At 45.2% G+C, this 6000-nt stretch overlaps 1 protein-coding gene across 1 annotated transcript in view; it reads right to left on the reverse strand.

Annotated features, from left to right (window-relative positions):
* ttbk2.S (tau tubulin kinase 2 S homeolog) overlaps positions 1 to 2032 on the reverse strand; it is a 46887-nt gene extending 44855 nt beyond the window's left edge. The window contains exon 1 of the mRNA XM_018232251.2: positions 1553 to 2032. The gene's annotated coding sequence lies outside the window, so the exon portion shown is untranslated. The remainder of the gene's footprint in view (positions 1 to 1552) is intronic.
* Positions 2033 to 6000: the final 3968 nt, after the last annotated feature.

Here is a 6000-nt window from a genome sequence, read left to right on the forward strand (position 1 = left end):
TTATGCGACATTAGACCCCCCTAACAGTACAGAGACCCCAGAAAACCATATATTTTCAGAAAGTACACATTCTGACGAATCCAATATGGGTAAATAAGTGTTTCTACTGCAAACTGCCAAACTGCAAAGCAATGCTGAACGTAACGGTTTTTATCAAATTTCTGAAAATCGTCACAAAGCTTCAATTCTACCCCATTATATGCCCCACATTTCATAACTTATCAGCATAAAACATCCTAAATATGAACGCCAGGGGTCTACTGAACACTTTGATGCCCAGTATGCATAGATATACCAAACTATGTGGCGCACAGAGACCCCCAAATGGATATATAGTAGAAAAAATTTACAAGGCAAAACAAAATAAGGCAGTAAAGAGTGAAATGCAAAAAAAATCCAATAAAACCACAAAAATCAATGTTTTTTTTTCCAGACTAGTGTTATCGGCCGTCAGAATCACAGTTTGAATATTTTAGCTGGGCCAAACAGGTTATACGGCTAGAAACAAGTGAACACAACATACGCAGAGCTGAAAATGCAATAAAATGGCTAAAAATTCAATAAAATGGCTAAAAATGCACCAAAATACCCAAAATTGCAATATAATCACCGAAATAACATACAAAAGGTATTGCACAGTACGGTTAGCGAATACGCTATTCGTAATGGCAATAAAACATTTTTTTCAGCCAAAAAAAGAAACGATGCGATAAGAAAAAAAAAAAAAAAGCCACAATGCCATGTATGTGCGTGTGCGTGTGTACAAATGGTAAATTACATGTTATGTGCGCGTGTGTGCGTGTGCACGTGTGTGTAAGTGCAGTGAGTGTAAGTGACCCCCCCAATCCCCAAAAATGTATGTGTAAGTGTGTGTAAGTGTGAATCTAAGTGTGTATTACTGTAATAAGTGTGTGTTGGTGTGTTTGTGTGTGTAATTGTTGCACTAACCTGAAAAAGTCGCTGGAGACTGTTGCACACGATCAGGAAGAGCCTCTGGAAGAGATCTGCGACGTCATCTGTGTCCCTGTGCTGTGGGGGCGGAGATCTCCGGCGCGGTGTAGGCTGCAGCAGCAGGACACGTAAGTAACACGTGCCTGCTGCTGTTTTTGGGCCCCTGGGCGATCGCGCCCCAGGGGCCACTCGATCCCCTGCTCTGCTCGTTGCCTAGGGGCAGGGGATCGTGAAGGAGCGGAGCGAGCGGCTCTAACAGCCGCTCCTCCGCTCGCAAACCCGGAAGTGCTGCAGAACGTAGAATCTACGATCTGTGGCACTTTGGTCCTTTGATCCACAGAACGTAGATTCTACGTTCTGTGGCACTTAAAGGGATACACATACACAGTATATATATATACACACAATTAGACACACAATACACACACATATATATATAAACACACACACACAATGGTGACACAAGACAATATAAGGCCTATGAAGGCACAACAACAGCAGCAGATGATAATAATGATAATAATAATAATAATAATAATAATAATAACAATAATAACAATAATAATAATAACAGGTCCAGCCTGTGTCGCTTGTCTCTCACCTGAAGCTCCCGGACAGCGGCAGGAGAAAGTCACATGACAGATTCCCGGCTCATTAACAGGGAGGAGATTCTTCTCTTCATGAAACGGGAAGGTCGGGTCACCTCTATGAACCCCCAATCCCGGCAAAATGCACGGCCATTCGGGCGCAGGCTACACCCATATAAACGCCCGTCCAACGTTATCACTCGCCTCCTCCTCCCCCGCTGTAGCCCGGTCACTGGCCTCGCTCCCCTCTCCCCATCACTATCACTGCAGCAGCAGCAGCAGCAGCATATACGTCACACGGATACCTTCTCAACACAACCGGCAACCTAGCTTGCTATTGACCAAACCTCTCAGTCTGGGCAATCCCCTCCCACTTACTGGTTCCCAACCTGTGATTGGTCAATGGCACGGCATTCAGGGCAACTACTGTGGGATGAAACGTCAATCAAGATTCAGTGGGCGGTACCTAAATACGGCCCACCAATCCTTGTCAATAAAAGAGGTTCGGCAGCAAGTGCCGGTTACCTGGGAGAAGCGTTACAAGCAGGGTGCGCAGGCGCAGTAGTGGGGCTAGACCTGGGGAGAGGTGTTGTGTGAGGCTTGTTCTGTAGCAGCTCCCTCAGGGAATCTTTACTCAGTATTCATTGTTCTCATTGGTTATGAAATAAGGTCTGTCAGTATATGAGTCTTTGTGATCACTGCCCGCTGGAATGAGTCGTGTGTGTGTATTCATATTGTGTCATCTCTGTACAGCTGACTAAATGCTTTGTGTGGGGTCAATTGACATCTCTCAGCTCTCGTCACTCCTCCCTCCTCAGCCCCTCCCCTCAGCTCTTGTCACTCAGTCCTCAGCCCCTCCCCTCTCAGCTCTCGTCACTCCTCCCTCCTCAGCCCCTCCCCTCAGCTCTTGTCACTCAGTCCTCAGCCCCTCCCCTCTCAGCTCTTGTCACTCCTCCCTCCTCAGCCCCTCCCCTCAGCTCTTGTCACTCAGTCCTCAGCCCCTCCCCTCTCAGCTCTCGTCACTCCTCCCTCCTCAGCCCCTCCCCTCAGCTCTTGTCACTCAGTCCTCAGCCCCTCCCCTCTCAGCTCTCGTCACTCCTCCCTCCTCAGCCCCTCCCCTCAACTCTTGTCACTCAGCCCTCAGCCCCTCCCCTCTCAGCTCTTGTCACTCAGTCCTCCCTCATCAGCCCTTCCCCTCTTAACCCTCCATGCTCTGTGTTCAAGTTTGTGAGTTAGCCTTGTCATGTCGGCTATGAGCACGAAGAGGGGGAGGGCTGAGGAAGGAGGACAGTGACGAGCACTGAGAGGGGAGGGGCTGAGGAGGGAGGACACGCCCATTTCTGTGGGGCCACCCCCCTAATTACCATGTTCATTTTACAAAATTCGGCAGGTTTTGAAAGTTTGAAAATATTTCTTATCTAAACTGTGCTTTTGTGTCTCAAAATTGTTACAAAGTATCTTATTTGCACCCGTTAGCTGTTCTGGGCTCTCTGCTAAAAGCCAATTAAGTGAGAAACGTTGTTTCTTTTTCTGGCTGTTCAGTGCAGAGAAAAGAGGGACTTTCCAGTTCAAATGAGGGACTGCGGGTTGAGCTGTCAAAAGAGGGACTGTCCCTCCGAAAAAGGGACAGTTGGGAGGAATGCAAATCTGCAGTCACACCTCCGTCCTCCACCCTCCCTTCTCAGCCGTCAGTCATACGAACTCCACCCTCAGCCTTCTGCCCTCATCCCTCTATCCTCCACCCTCAGTCCTCTTCCTTTTAGGGTAAGGACAGACGAGGAGATTCGGGGAGATTTTGTCGCCTGGCGACTTATCGCCACGTCTTTTGCGCGACTATCTCCCCGAACTGCCTCAGCGTTTTCTCCCCATAGGCTGAATGAAAAGTCGCCTGCGCTAATGCACACGCGGTGATGCGTTTTCAATAGTCGCCCAAAGTTGCCTGAGGCAAAATCTCCCCGAATCTCCTCGTCTGGCCTTACCCTTAGGCCTCTTCCTTCCTAACTCTCTTTTAATTGGCCTCCCCCTCCAGAGACTGTCACCTCTCCAGTCCATAATGAACACTGCTGCGAGGCTCATACACCTCAGCAACCGCTCCTCCTCTGCCAGTCTCTCTGCCAATCCCTACATTGGCTTCCGCTACCTTTCAGAATAAAATTCAAATTAATGACCCTGACATTCAAAGCACTTCATAACCCCTCCTCTGGAATTCTCTCCCACGGTCTGTCCGACTTTCTCCCAACCTTTCTGCTTTCAAAAGATCTCTTTAAATAGCACTACATCTCTCACCTACTCAATTCTGATCTTGCCCACAACTTGTTTCTTATTCCCTTAAAATTGTAAGCTCCTTTGCACAGGGCCTTCCTCACCTTTTGTACCGGTATTGGTTGTGATGTATGTAATTCCATATGTTCTGCGTATGTAATTAATGTGAATTAGTTGTATGAACACATTCACTTTACAGCACTGCAAAATATGCTGGCGCTATATAAATAAATGTTAAAGGGATCCTGTCATCGGAAAACATGTTTTTTTTCAAACGCATCAGTTCATAGTGCTACTCCATTTTATAGCTCATATTCTAAAATGTTACGTATCCCTGGAGCCAAGCAGTACTGGGATCTACATGAGTTTTATTGTGCTGTTGCTCTGGATTGACTAATCAAACTCAATTAAAATTAACCACAGGGGGCTCATATGCATTCACAGTCATAGGCGGAGGGCGATTTCTGTGTTTGGGGAGGCTGCTTAAACAATTCCTTGTTTTGATGTTACCTCTCTGCTTATATCTTGTAAACACAGGACATGTCATAGAAGAAAGACACACAATTAGTGTGTGTCTATGTTAGCTAACTCTCTAGAATGTAATATCTGTGGCAGGTAGGATAGTAAAAGAAGCTGTTTTTTTATAATGACCCTCTGTTTGTACCCAGCCATAAATAAACAAAATGTCAAGACATTTCTTTGTCTCTCACTAGTGGCAAGATAATTATGTGTAGTATTTATTCCTACGGCGTAATAGACTGCTGCTTTAAAGGAAGAGTAACACCAAAAAAAATCAGTGTTTTAAATGAATGACAATTAAATGTACTGTTGCCCTGCACTGGTATAACTGGTGTGTTTGCTTCAGAAACACTAGTACATTTTATATAAACAAGCTGCTGTGTAGCCATGGGGGCAGCCATTCAAGCACAGGATACACAGTAGATAACAGATAAATACTACTATAGTTTATACAAACAAGCTGCTGTGTAGCCATGGGGGCAGCCATTCAAGCACAGGATACACAGTAGATAACAGAAAAGTACTACTATAGTTTATATAAACAAGCTGCTGTGTAGCCATGGGGGCAGCCATTCAAGCACAGGATACACAGTAGATAACAGATAAATACTACTATAGTTTATACAAACAAGCTGCTGTGTAGCCATGGGGGCAGCCATTCAAGCACAGGATACACAGTAGATAACAGAAAAGTACTACTATAGTTTATATAAACAAGCTGCTGTGTAGCCATGAGGGCAGCCATTCAAGCACAGGATACACAGTAGATAACAGATAAATACTACTATAGTTTATATAAACAAGCTGCTGTGTGGCCATGGGGGCAGCCATTCAAGCACAGGATACACAGTAGATAACAGATAAGTACTACTATAGTTTATATAAACAAGCTGCTGTGTGGCCATGGGGGCAGCCATTCAAGCACAGGATACACAGTAGATAACAGATAAGTACTACTATAGTTTATATAAACATGCTGCTGTGTAGCCATGGGGCCAGCCATTCAAGCACAGGATACACAGTAGATAACAGATAAGTACTACTATAGTTTATATAAACATGCTGCTGTGTAGCCATGGGGCCAGCCATTCAAGCATAGGATACACAGTAGATAACGTGTGACTTGGCCCAACTGTGCATGCTCCCGCAGGCTGTGTGTCGGCAAAGAGACCCGAAGACAATATGAAGCGCAGGAAGATGGTGACCAGGAGCTCGGCTGCGCTTCTCTACATTTAAGGGTCACATAAAGGTGCCCATACCCAGGTTAACTTTGGCTCAGCATATGGGTGCTAGCTTAACACTGACCTTGAATGTATATAAATTCTGTATCTACTTCAGTGTGTGTTACAGCATTGTGTTATCCAGCCAACTTGCATTCTGAAAGCTGTGATATGGAAAAGTTAACTCTCTATTAGGGATATAATATAAAGGCCTTTATAAAGAAGGAAATTAATTGAATGCCATGTATTAACAAATGCACTCCATGCTAATAAAACGGTGCTGCAATCAAGAGACTTACACCCTATTTAGTAAAGTGCTTTGCTGCATCTACCATAAGGGGCACCATTAAATCTGTAAGCCATACTTAGTGCAGCAGCAGCAGCAAGGGATTAACAAATCCAGTCTCTTGGACTCTGCATCTTGTAAATCTCTTTACATTTTGCTTCCTTCACTGTGTGCG

This window comes from Xenopus laevis, chromosome 8S (genome assembly GCF_017654675.1).
Source record: "Xenopus laevis strain J_2021 chromosome 8S, Xenopus_laevis_v10.1, whole genome shotgun sequence".
Lineage (NCBI taxonomy): Eukaryota > Metazoa > Chordata > Amphibia > Anura > Pipidae > Xenopus > Xenopus laevis.